Genomic DNA, 21,020 nt, shown 5'->3' on the forward strand with positions numbered 1-21,020 from the left:
ATTGACCAGGATGTGAGGGACTATGGTGGCTACGAAGGGACGTATTTCCCACAGCCCTGTACTCCTAGTACGACTTGAAATATGGAAGCGATAGCCAACCAAATAAACGACAGGTCAAATGTGCTCACAACCACCTCGACCTGTCAAACCCTCGGGTAAAATTCTCAAGATATTTACCGCTTATTAGGTTAGAGACAGATAATTTTTTAAGGTACAATCAAAGATTCCGCCTCTACAATACAAAAAATTTATGTTTAATTAGGGTGACATTAACATGTATCGGGACACGTGTCGTACTTTTATTTGGAGATCATCAGTCGAAAATACTTGTAAGACAAATCAAATAGACAAGGTCTCAAATACTCAATAAAATATGTTTCGGGTTACCGAATGTGTTAAGTTAAAATACATGAAAGAACGTAGTAGTTCCATTAAAATTTCGAACTGATAATGGAACTATTAGGTATGTTCATCAATTTTATATTGATTTTAACAGAACAGAAAAGCAATTGAGCTCCAGAATTTTAAGACTACTCTTCGAATTTTATCATGTGTTAACTTGACGTATTCGGTAACCAGAACCGTACTTTAATGTGCGTTTGTGACCTTGTCAACTTTACTTCTCTTACAAGTATTTTCGGCTGATAATATCCAGAAAGAAGGACAAAACACTTGGTAAGGTCACCCTAATTAAATATAATTCCTTTGTATTTTAAAGGTGGAACCTTTAAAAAGTATAATATCGACAATACTGGCTTTGCAATGAAATTTAATTCATGCTATACAAACACTTAATCCAAGCATGCGATCTAAACTGAACTCGTTCTGACTAAAAGAGTAAGGCCAAACTCACACACTCTTAAACTTCGCAAACACAAACAAATACACGTCTACTTCATCACTGCACACCTAGAACCTACATTCTACTATTGGATCAGCAACTTTCAGGCACGAATTACGTGGTTCTAGTCCTGAACGTACCACATGACGTGAACACTGACACTATGCAAGCTTTAGGCTCTCATAACAGGCCAGTCCTAATAGAAATTAGGCTTGGAGCCACATTGCCGTAACACACACTAAACACACACCGCAGGAATCGATCCAGCTACCACCTACAAACATCTCAACTATTATTAGCATCCTACTCACTGCCTCTTCGACCAACACACAAGCACGAGACAAAACACGACAGAACACATTTCAAGATGTCATCATTCAATTCATAGTGGAACATGAATGGAGTGCGAACAAAGTATAAAAAAGCCAGAGTCCTCCAAGATGAAAACTATAATTTTGCAGATTTCACTCTAAAACTAAAGGAGAAAAAATTATACATAAGAACGGTAAATTTATTGACCCCAAACTAACAAACCTTAAATCCGATAATAATAATTCCTGGAAAGCAACTAAAATTTTATTTATTATTTATTTATTTTATGCCTTTGTGTGTGGCGAAGTTAGGGCTCACGGCCCTCTCTTACACTTAACCACTACGTACAGTACATAATCACATACTTTGGTAAAACAACATTAGCAGACCCTAGGAGCTACCTAAATTTATGGAGTAATATTATAACAGATTATAATTGTTATTTTTAATGATTAATATTATCTAGCCTATCTACATCTACATCACCTAACAATAGTTCTAAATCACGCTTGCAATCATACACACTAACATTCATACAAGCTGCTCACGTATTTAAGAGGAAATCTCGACAAGACCGTTTAAATGAGACTGTTGAAGTGCTATTACGTATACTGACAGGGAGTGTGTTCCATAGCCTTGCCCCAGATACTTGGAAAGAGTGACTGTATACAGATGAATGATTAACCGGTATCATAAGGGTAGAAGTCGATCTGGTATTATGTCCATGGAGAGATGAGAGGAAGTTAAAATGTGAGGATAGGTATTCAGGTGTAGATTCGTTCAGAAGTCGATAAATTAGTGTCGCAGTATGTAAATTCCTTAGTTGATCAATTTTCAGCCAGGATAGGTTCTCATAATAAGGGGAAATATGTGTCCTAAAGTTCAAAGAAAATATAAATCGTATGGAAGAGTTCATTGCCCTTTGAAGTTTCATAGTTTGTTCTGCAGTTGCATCGGTTAATACGACATCACAGTAATAAATTATTGGGAAAATGAGGGTTTGAATAAGTTTTATTTTCATGCTGTGTGGAAGAATGGATTGTTTCATTTTTAGGGGGTGAAGAGATGCATATACTTTTCTGCAGACATTTGTTATATGGTCATTCCAGTTTAATGTGTCATTCATGACAACGCCTAGGTTTTTTACAGACTTCTGAAAAGGTATAGCTTCTCCACAGAGCATGAGGTTAGGCTGGTGTATGATGTTTAGCGTATTTAAAAGTCTAGATTGTCCTATAATGATTGCTTGCGTTTTCTTCGGGTTAATTAATAGGCAGTTCTCTTTAGCATACGAGCTAATTGTATTTAAAGTCGAGTTCATATGGTGGATTGCTTTGTCAATGTCGGGGACCTTAAAGTGTGAGTATATCTGAAGATCGTCGGCATAAAGATGATAGTTGCAGTCGTTCAGATGGGAAGAAATGTCATTAATATAGATTAAGAACAACAGAGGTCCAAGAATAGACCCTTGGGGAACGCCAGATAGCTTAGTCCTCCATTCTGTAGTCTTCATGTTTGATACGACTCGCTGTCGTCTGTTTTTGAGGTATGAGCCCAAGAGCTGAACAGCAGAATGCGCCATGTGAAGTTTTTGTAACTTAGCTAACAATATGTCTATATTTACAGTGTCAAACGCACTGCTAAAGTCTAAAAGGATAAGTATAGTCAGTTTTCGTTCGTCCATAGCCCGTCTAATGTCATCCGTGATTTTGATTAGTGTAGTTGCAGTACTGTGTCCTTTCTTAAAACCAGACTGTAAGGGATCAAGTACAGAATGTTTTTCCAAGTATTTAACAATTTGTTTATGCATTATCTTCTCCAGAACCTTAGAAAGTGCTGTGAGGATGCAGACAGGTCGGTAGTCAGATGTATTGCTTGCAGGAGAGATTTTTGGGACAGGGACAATGAGTGCATCTTTCCACTTAATTGGGATTTTGCCTGAAGTAAAACAGGTATTAAGTAAATGCGTAAAAATGGGCAGTATTATGTCGATTATGTAAGTCACAAATGAAATGGGAATTTCATCAGCTCCTGTTGCGTGAGATTTTATTGAATTAACTTCCCTTCTTACTTCATGTTCTGTAACAGTATCAAATTCAAATACAGGACGGACTGGGGATTGTAGCCTTAATATATTGTCAATGGTGTTTTGTACTGTCGTTGTGTCAGGAGTGAGGCGTTCCGTGGAGAAATATGTATTTAACTCATCAAGAGACACCTTGGGAGCAGTATGCTTCGCAAGTGGTTTGCCAATACCCAGTGACCGAAGTTGTCGCCATGTGGAACCAGTGTTAATGTTTTTGTTTAAATGCTGGAAATAATTAAATTTCTTATTACGAATTACAAGCTTAATTCGGTTTCGAAGAACACGGTACTGCTCATGTACGTCAGCTAGTTGAGTCTGCTTATAGCGTCGGTGTAGTGCGTCTCGTTCTTTCATCATAGTCTTAACATCAGTAGTCAGCCAAGGGCAGGGTGGACGTGTTACTCTCACAGAACGCTTTGGTGCATGTTTGTTGTACAATTCATGTAAAAGGGAATTAAATATTTCCACTTTCTCGTCAATGTCACTCTTCATCATTATGTCATACCAGGGGCAAAGTTGTGCATCTTGTCTCAGTTGTATTAAATTCATCCTTTTAAAGTCTCTAAACGTTACATATTTCGGTCGGTACTTCGGCACGCGAAGAGAGTATGCTAAGTATATGAGGTCATGTTTAGATATGTCAGGAACAGATACTTGACCTTGGTGAAGGATTTTTTGAGGGTTATTTGTTATTACTAGGTCTATTGTCCGACTCGTTGGCTGAATGGTCAGCGTACTGCCCTTAGGTTCAGAGGGTCCCGGGTTCGATTCCCGGCCGGGTCGGGGATTTTAACCTTCGTTGGTTAATTCCAGTGGCCCGGGGGCTGGGTGTATGTGCTGTCCCCAACATTCCTGCAACTCACACACCACACATAACACTATCCTCCACCACAATAACACGCAGTTACCTACACATGGCAGATGCCGCCCACCCTCATCGGAGGGTCTGCCTTACAAGGGCTGCACCCGGCTAGGAATAGCCACACGAAATTATTATTATTATACTAGGTCTATGAATGTATCAGCGGAAATAGTGGAAGTATGGACGTGGTGGGTGGGTTTAAGGGGTAATATAGTCGTGTCACAGGATTTAAACATATTTTGTAGTCGTGAGGCGTCGTTGTTCAGAGTTAATAAATTGGTGTTAAAGTCTCCAAAAAGTATTACGTGCTCGTATGATGGTAGCAGTCTCAGTAAGCTGTCTTCTAAGTCATGAAAATCTCGCACTGCGTCAGGGGGCCTATATACTACACCTACAAGTACTTATACAGAATTGACAAGCGCCTCTACAAACATATATTCAGGAGCCGTTTTTACAGCAGGAGTAGACGTGTAAACAACTTTGCTCTTGAGCATTGATTTACAATATAGGGCGACCCCACCACCTCGTCTGTTCGTCCGATCATGTCTGTGAATATCATAGCCCGATATGTCAACCATGCTTGCGGGAATCGAACTACGGAGCCAACTCTCGCTTACAGCAACGATATGAATAGGGCTGTCTTCAAATACCATCTTCAGTTCGTCGAGGTGAGCAACGATGGATTGGCTGTTGACATACGCACACAACAGGGCGCGATTAAATGACATCAGTTCCTTCTCTAAAATGGTATGGGTAGAATAGGAAGTAGAAAGTGTTGAGGAACGGGCAGTGGTAGGTCGTGTCCTTCCAGACGTATGTTCCGGTGAAAGGGCTGTGGAGGGAGAGTGTTGGGGGTCTGTCCTGCAGGAGAATGCTGAGGGGTGAGGGAGGGAGCAAGGAGGGGGACTTTCAATAGCACTTCTCAACTCAAGCATGCTAACGGAATGCAAAATATGCGGCTTACCTTAATTTCCTCGTACATACAGTGGCCAGCTGATTCACACAAACACACACACACACACATTCGCAACTATGCACTAAATTAAAAATAAATAAAATACACAGAATGCACATTGTTCATATGTTGCTTTCACCATATTGCCTGATTAGTGATTGTAATTCCGCGAGTGAGTTCACTTGGAATTTCTTGCCGGATACGTGAATGATTATCCTTCCGTCTTGGCTGTATGTGTTGCGCAGTCCAAAAGTGTCTCGTGCCTTATTCAAGATGTCCTTTCTCAGCCTAGTGAGGGATTCAGTTATAAGTAGTTTGGAGCCTTTCAGCTGTCGCTTAGCGCGCCAAACTTGATCCCGCTGGTGGTAGCGGAGGAATTTTATTATGATAGGACGATTACCCTCGGTCACTACGTCCGCAGTCGATCTACGCTGGCGTCCCAGTCGATGACAGCGATCGATGGAGTCCATGGACAGTTCGATTTTCAGGTTATCACGGAAAGTTTCAATGACCTTTCCATAGATATCCTCATTAGGTGTCTCACTCACTCACTCCACTAGGAAGATTTTCACTAATGCATGCCCTCCTTCACCAGAAAAAGACTTCTCAATAGCCAACTGTATTAAAGATAAAGCTAAATTGTGAGCGGAAGCCCTAAAAGGAAACTTCACTCTTAATAATAACGTGATTAACAGAGAGCACAATATGAAAATTAAAACCACAGTAAATAGTTATCTAAATTACGTTAACTCCTCAACAGTTTCACAATTTAAAGCAGTGGGAAAAGAGACGAAGTTAAAAGACTGCTTAATAATAAAGCACTCGGCGTGGTTGCAGTCCCAAACGCTCTCTTCAAACACACTAATGAATATATAATAAACTTTCTGACTTAGATATTTAACGCAATGCTAAAATATGAATATTTTAATCTGTTTCCATAAACACGATGAAGAGCGTAAAAACCTGGTCAATACCATCCGATAAGCCTACTAAGCATTCTTTCTAGAATATTTGACAAACTACTTCATTCCCGAATTGAAGCCAATTAATACAAACATCATTAATGAACAATTCTCGGTCAAACCTCACCACTAAAACACTCAATAACAACTCTGCGTCACCAAACACATCACGCAAGAATACCAACGTATCCAAGACACATCTGCGATCTTCCTAGATTACGGCCTGGCCTTCGACCGAGTTCATCATATTAACCATCTTCATGAACTAATCAGATTAAATCTCCACCCAACTTACGTTACAATGATAAACTAATAGCTTACTAATGTAAACTTCTTTACCTACATAAACTCCACCTAAGCTATAAAGGTATACATGTCGGCGTGCCACAAAGCAGTGTAATCGGCCCAATCCTCCTTCTATACTGAACTTCCTTATAGCCTTCAACGCCGACGACATGGCTATCAGTTTCAGGAGGATGAAGCCTGAACTTTTCACACAACACCAAGACATCTGGAAGAGCTCGAACCCCGGCCCAGCAAGTGGAAAATGCAGGTCAATATTCGGAAGACAAAAGCAGTTCACTTCACTGGCAAACACAAAAGCCACAGGAGCACCATAATCAAAACATCGAGTGGATCACCACATATAAATATATGGACATAACACTCGATGCTCGGTTAGACCTACAAGAACACGTACACGAAACAAAACACAGATCAGATTAATAAATACTCCGGCTCCATCCACTAATCTACACACGGAACACGTAATCACGAAAACACATACAGAATATTTACACAACGTATATACGTCCGATACTCACCTGCACTATAACGCCCATGGCCTTCCTACCCAGAACAATACCGAAAAATCGAACGCATAAAAAACTTTTACTATAACTGACTCTGAAGGACTGCCTGATGCCGATCATTCAGCTTGAATAAATTACTGAAATCCCCTACATATTAGACTACACAACCCAGACTGACACCACGCGCCATAAAAGGGTTCGATATCCCATTACACATTCACTTCTAGCAAAGAATCCTAAACCAGCAAAATCACTTTTACGCACCAACCCCCAAAATTATATGAGCTGTTCTTACTATCTATGCAAATAAATCTCGAAGAAAATTTTAAAAAGTCTCAGTCTCGAACAAAATTTAATTACTTAAAATTTCAAAATTAGAATTCACACAACTTATTACCTAAAGTTAAATACAACAAAGATATGAGCCATATTCGGTCGCCAAACTACTGTGTGTTAAAACAGAGAATAGTGCAAAACCACAAAATAAACCTTAACAGAATATCCGAACATATTTTATAAATCACACTCTTTCACCACTGAACTGCATTAAGGATCATCAGTCAGGTGACTGATTCCCTATTAGTTGTTTATCAACTCATGTCTGAAATACTATCAAAGACTTTGGAAATTTACCGAACATCTGTTTTGGTAAGTTATTATTATCCCTAATTTAACTTCCTGTAAACTAGTACTTGCCCAGTTTGTCCTCTTGAATTCTATTTTAATTTTATGCTATTTCTTCCTTTTAAGAACTCTACCCAAGATTACTTGTCTACAAGTGCCATACCAAGCCATCTCTCCTCTAACAGCTCGTAACATTCCGCTTATTGGAGAGGCTCGTCTCCTTACCTTAAGTCCTCCCAACCCAAAGTTTGCAAAGTTAGCCCAGAGCAAAGAGTGCTGCTTTCCTTGGGATCTTTTGCAGTTCTCGAGGCAAGTAACTGTGGTCAGTGTTCAATACACGATAACCATCCATTAAGGTCTTCCTAGTAACTAACAAAAATATGATCATCATCATCATTTAGGATATTAAGCCATTTTCCCGTGATGTTGTCACAAAAATATACTCCAGCTCGCACAACAATTCTTCTATGAGATTTGCATACACAGTTGGAGTAATGCCTACAAGAAATCCTTGAAATTATGTTACATTTCTCACACTAATGGGAACCGGGCTGGACGACACTTCATACTAGACAGATTATTTGGCATTCTACCTATTACTGTCTAAATATCCAGGCTCTAGTTATCAGGGTCCTTGAAACTAAAATGATTAGACAACGTGGTAGCGTGTTCTATCAACTAAACTTAGCAAAAGTTCTTTACAGTTAGTTAATAGTTCACTCGTGATAGAGGTTTCTACTCGACACAGGTTTTTTCTTTACCAACACACAGTCACGTGATCACACAGAACTCCGGCAACTCCAACTTCTGCTCCCCAACAGACCTCGCACAGTGCAGTCTCGTTCCAGAACAGTTCATCTCACACCGTCTTTATTCACCACAGTACTCAATGACGTACAGGACTCGCGAACGTCTCGGAAGTCACTGGGGATTGATATAACACTGACTCGCTCAAGACTGACCGTGAAAACCCCAGCTACGCTCTTTATGTAGGCCAGTTGGAAATTATAGTAGTTCCCATTTCCAAATCATTCTGAGCGCTCGTCCCGTTGTTATAAACTTCCAGCTTTTTCAAAATGTTCCTTCATCACAAACCCCAACAATTCACAAGCGCTTCTGTTTTGCTCACTGAAGGGATAAACAAGTATTCCTGTACTGCGCAGCGGTTATGCTATGACATTTGCATAAATATTAGGGTTACGGTTTATCAGAACCCCTAGAATTTATGTTATTCGTGCTACATTATGGAAGAGCGGGCTGGATGTCGGTTTCTAGTTAGCAGATCAGTTTGCATTTCAACATACTACTGCCCGGAAATCTAGAGTCTAGTAATAAGGTTGGCACTTTACGACTGGGTAGGAGGCATCACAGATCGCTGGAGAAAAATTAAGAGCTTGCGGTTTGCTGATAACACCACCGATGTTACCAGCAGTGAGGAAAAGCTTTCTGGTATGCTATTAAGAATGAAGTATTGTAACCTTTCCAAGGCATCAGTACATGAACCAGTTACCATTGTTCATAAATATGACGTTAGAATGGAGCACCATCGGTGAGCTTCGAACTCAGCCCGGTTTGTCGAAGCCTCACCCTCCCCTACTAGAATAGTTCGCTAGCCGAGCCGGTATCGCATTTTCGGGTCTGTGGACTGTCCGATGGGGCGGTAAGTCCTTTAGTAATAGTCTCTATAGTAGGGGGAAAAGTTAATTATGAGAGGAATAACATTTCATTACTAATGAGAAGAGAGACAATATCTTGTATAATAAAAATTTACTTATACTAGTGAAACACATTATTTACATGGGTATGCCATACAAATACCTTACATATAGTAACTTGGGTGATCTTGACGTTTAAATGTTCGGTAGTCTTTTCTACACTTCATTATACGTTTAAATATTCCAACTTAAGAAGGCGCTCCCTCTTGGGTTATTTACACTATCTCAGATTTAGAGAGGCGTTTTCTCTCTAATTATTTCACTTTACATTTACACTAATCACTTTACACACAAATCTATTCAACATAGGCATACCCAGCTGTAATTCTGTTTGTTTGTCGAAAATTAATATATTCAATTTGCATCAAATTATGATATAAGTTTGCTAGTATCGTATGAACTGAGATAAGCAATTTACACTCCCAATCCTTTGAAAGTCGCGTTACAACACTACTTTAAGTTAAACGTTGCCAAATATGCAGTATGATAAACACGCTCATTTCATTAGGATTTTTATCACCACATATATCAGGACATTATTTACACAACGATGTTACCTATGGACAAGCATTTTGCGACTTCAATACCAGACATCATAAACAAAGTATTATAGCACTACCTGCAACAAATGCACAAGAATATATACACTTCACATACACATAATGGGCCGCAGGTGGCCTTATTCACCTGTCGCTTGTGACAGTAGGCTTTACTGTCTCCTGTAATGAACTCAGGACCTTCTGAGACGGGGTATATCTGACCTGGAATTCCCTATACGCTGTGGATAATTAAAGAAATAAATTGGAGGGATCCTTCATTTAATGCTCATTTGGAATATCTGCGACGTTGGCTCTATTTAAATTAACACACGTAATCTTTGTATCGAAAGGAAAAGAAACTCGCCACTTGTATCTGTTCTATTTCACTGAAGGAAACGCCTTCACTCCCCCGTTTAAAGGGGCTCATAAAACTCCCGCTGTGAGCTACCCGTGCCACACTTTCAAAGAGCGGTCCACTAGCCTTCTCGGGCAATGACTTCACGGCAAATAATCTATTCACTTCTTTCAATACTGGCCATAAATGGCATCACACAAATCACGGCCCTATATCCGGCCTAATCAACATATTCACATCGCGATATGCGCCTCGCGTGTCTTAATGACAGATTCCAAGGGAACTTCACATTTCATTTCACAATATATATTATGGCTACAGCCTGTTCAGCCATTTCATTTCCTCTCGGTACATCGACCACGATGCAAATTCAGTGATGATCTCCTGCCACCAGGGTCCAAGTTAACTTGCACATTCGCGAACTAATTAGCGATGTAAGATATATACCCCAATCTCATGCTCCATTCGTTGTTCCAGCAGTTTTAATTTCTAGTAAGGAGGATTTCCTAAGAGCTTGTGAAGTACAAAAAAAAAATCAGTTACTGAGATATCTTTGAGGACTCCTATTGGCTGAAGAAAGATGATAACTGGAGTCGTTTACGTAGAATATTTAAGCCCTTTTTACTTGACAGTACTTCACACATAATTAATCTGAGGTCCTTAAATTTACGTCATGCATTATCAAACCCTTGTAAAAAAAAATTGAAGTAAAATATGGTCGTTCCCAAACCATGAAGAAAGTATTCTATAAAAGACCCAAATAAAAAATGAAATTATAATTATTATCCCTCTGAAATGGCGTGCTTGCAGTCTACGTTATATCTAAGTGAAAAATTTACATATTTACAATGGGACACGACCTTCAAAGATATAAATACTTGGAAATGTACTCAGCCTTCTGGATACCACGTTCACAGCTTTACAGGAGGGCACTCCATGGATTTAGACTGCTTGCATCACGTCATCGGCGATGTGAAGACCCATGATGACTTCCTGGCAGGTCACGAACATGACGGCTTGATCTGGTATGACGTTCTCGACGTTCTCTGCTACACCAGGCGAAGACAGCTAGGCGTCTGGTTCTCTCTAATATGCAGGCAAAATTCTGGCATTCAGATGGACGTCGGCATTCACTCCGGCGTTCTCGTAAACATGTAAATGAGGGGAAATTATCTAAAGTGAATGCGTTAGTTTATTACACACCACAATTTGAATATATGGTTGGATCTGCTCAATAGCACGAGGATTCCAACCCAATGCCGGTATTGTCTCTGTAGCCCGACACTGCTCCCTTCTCATGTACCTATTCTTTTATAAACAGCATACAGCTATTCTAGGTCCTGAATAAAGAATGTCACTGGTTAGGCCACTACTGGATTAAAATTTCTCGTCTCGCACGACCACACTTCAAGCATATTCTGTTTCGCCTAGTCATGCGTAAGTCAGGCTCTCAACTGCATTATAGATTTATAGACGTGACACTACCCTTAATTATGCCGACACTGAGCCGTTCACGCACTTTCTTTGTATCTCTCAATTATGTCGAGACACACACACACAACTCCACGCACTGAGTTACCTGGCTATTGTGGTTAATTGAGCCGTATTAGTATCGGCACATATGAGGCTCGACGCACGACCTCTTCGACACACGGACAGCAGTCATTTCGGTTTCGTGCTGCTCCCACTATATTAATTAGCGACACACTTTACTCGCAAAAAAAACTTACTTAAATTGTGGGTATTTTCGCAGATGTTCACAGGGTTTAATGAATCTGCATAACACTGCTCAAATTACAAGATTATTTCTTCACAAACCACTCATACACAAACCACGACGAAATACTACCGTACTGGCGTCACATTGAGAATGCACTGGGTCGTGTCTCCTCCTCAGCTCATGAATATATAGGCGAGCTACGCTAGAGACCCGAATGCTGAGGGTGGGGGGAAAAATGCAATCCTTTCTCACACATTGATCCGTAAATACGCAACGTACAGTGACGAACAGGATATCAAAATGTAGCTCCTGTATTCCCATCTCCACTGAGTGACTGTTATTAAAATAACTTCGTAGGTTTTGAAGCAATCTTAAAAGCGTTCTTTTGTCACTGGCGGTGAATGATGACGAGCGCAGGGGATTCCTTGTGCTCGCTGTTACGGTTAGGGTCCAACATCTGTTAGTCATTAAGACGCGCCCTTGTTTACAGCGCAGTTACTGCTCTGTCAGTTAAGTAGAGCACTTCTTGGTCTCATAATTATGCGTAAAATTCCCTGATTCAAATGAATGTTTGCGCTTAATTATCCATTGGGTATTTTGCGATTTATGAAAATTAACAGAAATAAAACACTTGAATGCGTTAAGTTGGCAGTGGTGAATAAGCGAGGAAAACAGGGTATAATGTTAGTTTTCACGTTGGACCTACTCTCTGGGCTCAGCTAGTGACCTAGATTCTTTGTCACGTGATAACGCGTATCGTTTCATTTCGCTTGCGGTGGGAGTGAGAAAACTTCCCGTACAAGCGCTCTTGCACCGCCTTGCTGCTAATTACCAGCAACTAGAGCTGGGTCGCGCCACTCTGGATATTGCAACTCGAGTCCTGGAGCGGGCAGAAAAATTCTAACTTGGGCAGTTTTTATCGTAGAATAACGCGGAAAACGGCATATTTCATCTCCTGGATATCATGACATACCTTAGGTGACGTTGTGAACGGTCACAGTATGGAATGGAGCTCAGCCGCAGCAAGTTCACACTCGTGGGGATTAACAATAATAATAATAATAATAATAATAATAATAATAATAATAATAATAATAATAATAATAATAATAATAATAATAATAATAATAATAATAATAATAATAATAATAATAATAATAATAATAATAATAATTTCTCACCTACATAGAACATCTAAAAAATATTCCATGGGTACTAGAAGTGAGGAAGGATCTGGAAAAAGCCCAGATAAACCCAAATGACACAGCGGACAGAAACCTTTATAGGAAAAAAAATTAATGGATGGAAAGTGCAACCAGAGAACGAAGTGAAAAAGAAGACTGGAGCAAAGTGGACAGAAGAACGAAAAAGGATCCACGGAGAAAGGATGAGAGCTGTTTGGCAACTCAGAAAACAGAATCGTTAGAGCTTTGCGTGATCCATTGGGTCCATACGCACATAATAATAATAATAATAATAATAATAATAATAATAATAATAATAATAATAATAATCGTATGGCCTCAGCTACCGTGTGCAGACATTTCAATTTGACGCCATCTGGCTGTTTGCTCGTCAATTTCGACGTTCCGTTTTACTCTAGGCCCGCTAGATGGCAGACCGTGTAAACCGAAACTCTCTTGGGCGTCTATGGCTGAGATTTTATGAATTTTGTCGGGTAAACACCAAATGTGTCACAAGAGATCTTTTACATGCCGACGTCATACGACATAGAGTGTCGAACGGACTTTTTTCCGCCCTTCAAAAATCCGACTACCTCTGCCGAGTTTGAACCCGCTATCTTGGGATCCGGTGGCCGACGCTCTACCACTGATCCACAGAGGCAGAGGGATTGATAGAGCAGTACAGGTCGAGATCATAGGTCATTGGAAACAACTGGAGTGAGAGCACGATTTCGTTTACATTCGGTCAACAATCAGTGATACGGGAAGTTCAGAGAACGATGTTGCTAGGAGGAGTCACTAAGATCAGGAAGAACAGGGAATTTACGAATAATGCGAAGGCCCGTCCCGTTGACACCCTTAACTTATATTTTCTGTTTTCTCATATGGCTGTGAGAACTGGACCGTAAAGGCTTTGGACTGAAAACCCACCGATACCTTTCAAATGTGGTGCTGACGTAGAATGCTACGAGTGCCTTGGATGCGATAATAATCGATATTGGATGCGGTTAGTTGGAGTTTGTTAAGAAAGGTTAGAGATCTCTCCACATGGTCATGACGGTACTTAGGGTTTAGAGTAAGGATATAAAAGAGAGGGCGTATAAGTCTCCGGTAAGACTCCGATTAGAGTATGGTTCCAGTTTGCTGGACCCAAACCAAGATTACTTAATTCGAGAACTGGATAAGGTACAAAGAAAAGCAGCACGATTTGTTCTGGTTGATTTCCGACAAAGGAGTAGTGTCACGAAAATGTTGTAAACTTTCAGTTGGGAAGACTTGGGAGTAAGGAAACGAGATGTTCGACTATGTGGTATCTTTACAGCTGTCAGTGGAAAGATGGTATAGAATCACTTTAGTAGAAGAATAAGCTTGAGGTGGCTTTTAAAAGTAGGAAATATCATATTATTGAAACAAAGTTATGGATTCAGAACGACAAATATGCATTTATAGGATGGGGAGTAAGGGATTGGAATACATTAGGAAATATATGTCCTGTGAAGGTACCCCGTACATATTCTCATCCATGCGAGAGCATTCACATAAGAAACACAACAAAGTTCCATTCTGAAATTAATTTGCAGGATAGTTATGAAAAGACTGCGCACTGGCACCGGACAAACTTTGAGATGTGGAGGAAGTAGTTGGGTCTTTACAAAATACCCCCAACAAGAAGTACGTCTCAAGTTGAGGGTGCCACAGATGGTGACAGCAGGGGGAAGGTATGATCGGTTGATAATGAAACTTACAAGTAGGTGAGATGATGTTCGGCACTGTCATATTTAAATGTTCCTGTTTACAAACTTATGTCATTTGACGAATATTCATTTTGTATAATGAGCCTCGTACATTCTTCCTGCATGCATTGAATTAGTTTATCTGTTTGCACGTTCTCCCTTCCTGCCAGTTTATTGGAAATTCTGCCGCGGTATTAGCTTTATGCTCATTTCCTTCTAACTTGGATAACAGCCAGTGAGTAATACAAACTAGTACAAAGAGATTAAGCAATGAAAATTACAAAACTTGGAAATAATACTTGTGGAGTAAGTAAAATTTATTCGCTCTTATTGAACGTTCGGTGTTTCTACAACACCAGTACTTGTAAAATTCAGAAAAGGCGAATTCTGAGGCTACGCTTAATGAAATGTGATTTCTAAACCGACTTTCAGCTTATTAGGTCGTGTTACATACATTCATACATTTAGAACGTGTTGAAGAGATGTTAAGTGCAGAACAAAATTGGCCAATCGGACACCAGTGGGAACCGGACCCACAACTCTATTTATACAAATCCACAGCCAAGGCGACCAAGACCTAGGTAAAGACTAATGTGACGTCACTGACGGTACACTTTATATTTCAACACACTCCATTTATACAAATCCACCGCCGCAGCATCTTTGTGACCAAGGCCTAGGTAAAGACTAATGTGACGTAACTGATGATACACTTTACATTTAAACAACCAAAAATCAAAAACTAGAATCCAAACTCCATGCCGCAACAGCCCCAAAAGGTCATGGCTACCAAGGAACCGCTGCTCAGCCCGAAGGCCTGCAGATTACGAGGTACCGTGTGATCGGCAAGATGAATCTTCTTGGTCGTTATTCTTAGCTTTCTAGACCGAAGCCGCCATCTCACCGACAGATGGCTCCACAATTTTACCTGGCCGGTCTTGCTATTTCCACACACTGTATGTATACAAATCCAAAGCCGCGGAATTTTTGGCGACCAAGGTCTACGGTAAATGCTAATATGACGTCAATTTCGGTACACATTTTATCGCTACTCATTACACAAATTTTTGGATGACCCTTAGCCATAAGGCATGTCAAAGAAAGCACCAAATTGGAAGTTCATCTCCCTGGAGTACAGAATTTATTTCGCAAATTGTACGGTCACGTCTTGTGATGCGTGCGAAGTCCTTTACCTGCCCCGAGGATGTAGGTAGAGACAGACGCAAGTCCGTGTTGAATTAATTCCCAAGCTGTTTATACGAGCAACATAACCATGTTATCGAAATTCGGGAAGCTGTTTCAAGTGATTCTCCCGTTTCTCGTAGCTCTCCTTTAGCTAATTAAATTTGTGTGACTTTTTAATGGCTCATTTACAAGTCAAGAGTCATTACTTGATCTATGTCTTTGTTGAAGGCTAATTTTGTCCCTCCATGCGAAGACAGATTGAGGATAATGTAACGAACTCATTGTCCACTTTTATCATTGTGCATGCTATGTGGGCCACCATGAGTTCATAGAACTGCAAGTTAAAGGAAAACGCAGGCCTTTGCTTGAAAGTGATGCGGTGGTTCAAGATGCAACTCCCTTCTGGAAAATTTTCCATCCTCGGTGGTATCATGAGACAGCATTTAATGCCCAGCCCTCATCATTCAATCCTGCGTGCTATATATTAGACATCATTTATTTTAATATACCTATTTACACATAGAAATGAGATCTAGGGCAATAATTCAACGATAAATCTACAGTCGGACACAAAAGTCCACGTACACTTCAAACATTTCATGTAAATTTAAACAAATCAGTACATTTTACCTATCTTCACTTATAAGATAAAGTAATAGGCTTACAGACACATTTTTGCATTATTATCTAAGTATAGAACTAAGGGAAAGATATAGTTCATTTTGAAACGGAAGAAACCTTAGGAATACAAGTGAACATACACTCACAATTTTTCACTCTCATATTACTTCATGTTTCCATCTTTTACAGCTATCACAGCTTCCAAACGCCGGGGCATCGAATCCACTAGTTTCCTTGGGAATTCTGATGAAATTTTACTCCATTCTCTTCGTATGACAAGTTTCAAATCGTCCTTCCTCTTAATGGCATATTTACTAATCTTCCAATGGTGTTCTTTCCAAAGGTGTTCGATGGGGTTTATGTCCGGGGAGGTGAATACAATTGCTTGGAAATATTGACAAGCACTCTTATAGCGGCATGTGTGTAAATAATATATATTTTGATTTGTTCATCTATAGCCTTAATATACCATGTAAAATTGGGTTCCATTCTGTGTGGGAAATTCAATAATAATAATAATAATAATAATAATAATAATAATAATAATAATAATAATAATAATAATAATAATAATAATAATAATAATTGTTCCGGAGCTACCCGTGGGCCAGCAGAGGTGAAAAAATGTGCGGGAGTGAATGGCTCTAACTACAAATTCATGAATGGATTTAAAACTTTAACAAAGGTTATATTTCTTAGGAATTTCAAAAATCAACAACAAAATTTTACCAACTTTTCACTTAGTGAAATAACAATGACATTTCAGGTACCATGACCAAGTTTATACAAGGCAAGAACATCCAAAATTTAGCGACTGTTTAGTAATCCTGGCTTCCAACTCCTCGCTTCACAATTCGTGAGCACAGAGCTCAAAATTTACAAAGGCACAAATTTCGACAAAGGCAGAAGTCCCTCAATGCAATGAAGCACTAGCTCCGTCCTCACAATATCAAGCCTCCCAGAGGCATTTTTACAGCACAAGAAAAGATCTGACGTACTCTCAGTTTTCCACGCCTATACAAGGCGACACCAAGAGTATCTTACACCCTTTTGGCCTTCCATGGCCCAACTTACAAAATTTGAAACAGGGGTATCGCGTACCCAACCTACCGGGCCTTCGTGTAAAAGAAATAACAGGTTAAGTAAATGGCCCGAAACCCAAATTGAATGGAGGCGTGTACTTGCCGTCCTAAATATGCATTCTTGAAACCTAAAAGGCACTAGGCCGATGAAACAGGGGCTATTCCCAAACTATGGAGGTGAAGAATAATTTAAGACATTACGGAAGGGAAGAAAACCAGTTACAAAAGGTAGTCACCTCAAAACAATATAAAGGGAAACTCGAGAGGGTAAATCACTCTCTATCCTCGAATTACAGTTGGGGATTTTATGAAATTTTCACATTAGCCGGCAGAACTTACATTTTAGAGAAGTTGGTTTCATATTAAAGTTTCGGACCCATCCCTCGGGTTAAACTGCGGAGCTAGCAAGAAATAAAGAGGTTAAACGGCCATTACCTTGCTGAAGAACTGCTGACTGGGAAAAAGGCGCCTCCCGCCTCCTGCTTACGCACTCACCAAGTTAGATGACGATCAAATGGCCAAGAGAAGTGAAAATACGCAGTTTACAAACCCTCAGGGAAAGTTCGAGACCTTTCATGAATAATCAAGCCACACCCTCGCAAATTTATTGGACGATTCAAAATTTACACTTAAAGTCCAAGAAGAAATCCAGGATTGGTTGGAAATTAATTACAAAAATTAGGGATTGGCTGGATTAAAAACTGGCGGAAATAAAAGATAAATATTGCCAACCCAAAAATAAATTAAGATCAATTAGTAAAAAATACTTATGAACACAAAACTTCTCAAAAATCTTTCACTTCGCACCAGGGTGCATGATTATAGTTTTATAGCAGCGACATCTATGAGAGAATGTCCAAACTGCTTGATAAATGGTAAATAAAACACGTAGAATTTTATGCAGTACTGGAAACTTCAAAATAACGAAATTTCTGCAGTGACATCTTCTGAGTAAAGGTTTAAATAGGACTAATTTCAAGTTAAGTTTTTCTCCTGTAGAGGAGTTTTTCTGGGCGCAAGATTTAATTGCGCGGCGTTGGGGTGTACCTCCCGGTATAATAATAATAATAATAATAATAATAATAATAATAATAATAATAATAATAATAATAATAATAATAATAATAATATTAATAATAATTGTTACCGTGGTTTGTGGATGTGCAGAGGGGAAAGAAGGTGCTGGGATGAACAGGTCTCAACTTACGAAATTAAAGTTAATTCAAAATTTAACAAGGTTATATTTTCTTTTCAAGATCAAGAAATAACAAATATAACAGGTATTCAGTAGCTTAGCAACAAATCAAGAATGTACAATTACAGTTGTTACAGGATTTGGGCTTCGAGACCCAGACTTACAATCCTTGAGCTATAAGCCCAACTTTACTTATATACAAGATTCAACAAAGGGGCAGAAAACCCCAATCATGCCCAGGAGCACTTGCTCCCCATTACACGGTAAAGCCTCCTCGAGGCACACAGAAACCAAATTTTAAGAAAGAGCAACTCGCTCTCAAAGTTCAAGCCCACCAAAGGCCACACCAAACTCCACATTCAAGCTGTCCTCCAAGTACAATAAAACAGGGGTAAAAATACCCAACCTACTGAGGGCTATTCAGTGAAGAAACCGGACAATTACATGGCCCAAAATTCCAACTTGACTGGAGGCGTAACTTGCACTCCATTTACACCTTTTTTTAAAACCTACTTGGCACTAGGCCGCATATGCAACGGCTAATCCCATACTAAAGAGGCGACTTATATTAGAAAACGATTTATATTACATTATGAAGGGAAGAAACGGTTTTGAAAATAAGGTCACATCAAAACAATAGGATTTGGGAGCTCGAGAGGGTTAAGCATTCTCTGTCCCAATTTGTAGTTTAAAGGGATAGAATTGATACCAAGTGTCTTTTACATTTTAGAGTAAAGTTACATGGTAAAGGCTTCGAACCTGCCCCGAGAGTTAAACTGCTGAGCTAGCAAGAAAAGAAGTTATTAAAAGGACATTACCTTATTGATGAACTGCTGCCCGACGAAAGAGGCGCTCCCCGCCCCCTGCTACATAATTACACTTTGAGAGATGTTACTGAAGTGGCCCGGAGACCCGAAAATCAGCAGTTTATATATGCTCGTGGAACATTCGAGCCCTGTCATGAATTATAACACCCGCCCACAAGCTTTTTATTGGACGGCCAAAAGATTACATGTCAAAACAGGAGAAGAAAACCAGGATTGGTGGAAAATTAATTACAGAAATTTACGATTGGCCAATTTCAAAACTGGCGGAAAGAACGGATTAACATTGCCAACTTAAACAAAGGCTGAAAGAAATTTAATAAAGAACAAACTTATAAATACTAAATACTAAATTTCTTCAAAAAAAAGGTTCCTTCACTTCGCACTAGGGTGCACATTAGTAGTTCTTAAGTAGTGTCATCTAGAAGAGAATGTTCACACTTCTTGCTACAGAGAAAACAAAAATGAATCGAAACTGACACAGTTCAGAACACTTCAAAATTTATATAATGACATCTTCTGATAAACTCTAGAATTAACATGGTTGTTAGAGTTCAGGCTTCCTCCAGTAGAGGAGTTTCAACTGGCGCAAAGTTTGAATTAGCGGAGCGGAGGTGTACCGCCCGGTACAGACCTACCCTCCCAAAAGTCCCTCCAAGGAGTAACACAGAAGAGCATAAACTTTTGTTTTAAAATAATTTATGATGTTATAGAAATTAATTGCAGAAGGATTTACAAACTAGTTTTCTTAAATTGGTTTGATCCAGTTCAAAATTCTTTGTAGTAACTTTTGATGTAATGTCTTTATGCTTGTAGAAGTTGAATTCAGAAGGAAAATCTTTGAAAGGGAAGAAAAATTTTCTAAGTCCACCAAATATTGCAGTTGAATCCAAAAATGTAGTAATTGTTGATATTAAATCTCCATGTAGCTGATTAAGTACATTCAATGTTGATTAATTTTGACGGCCAGACCAGCCGCCGCTGCTTGTGTCCAGAGGAGGCCGCTCAGACCCCTCAAGTACCCCGAGATACCGCTCGCCCGCACTATGAGAGGAGTAGTGGTGGTGAAGCACGCCGCACGCGCGGCGAACGTTTCCAGGCCGCGGGCAAGTTGCAGGTTGTGCGCCGCACATAAGCCTTGGCCGGGAGGAAGGCTCCGGCTCGCCGTACCCTGGTTGGCCTCACTGGAGTGGGGCGGGCCCGTACCCCACCTCAGTGGCGGTACGGCGCCTCGCGGCTGCGGGGGCACAGGAACATTAAAATCTCGGCGACAGAATTTTGTTGGACCAGAATGATTTTAGGGTACAGTCTTTGTGGTGAGGTTGAGGGGCCAGCGGCGCGGAGGTTTTGTTTTTTATTTCACTTAGCCACTGTTTTATGTGAGCAGGAGACGGGAGCATGGTAATGGCCATG

Source organism: Anabrus simplex, chromosome 4 (assembly GCF_040414725.1).
Source record: "Anabrus simplex isolate iqAnaSimp1 chromosome 4, ASM4041472v1, whole genome shotgun sequence".
Taxonomy (NCBI): domain Eukaryota; kingdom Metazoa; phylum Arthropoda; class Insecta; order Orthoptera; family Tettigoniidae; genus Anabrus; species Anabrus simplex.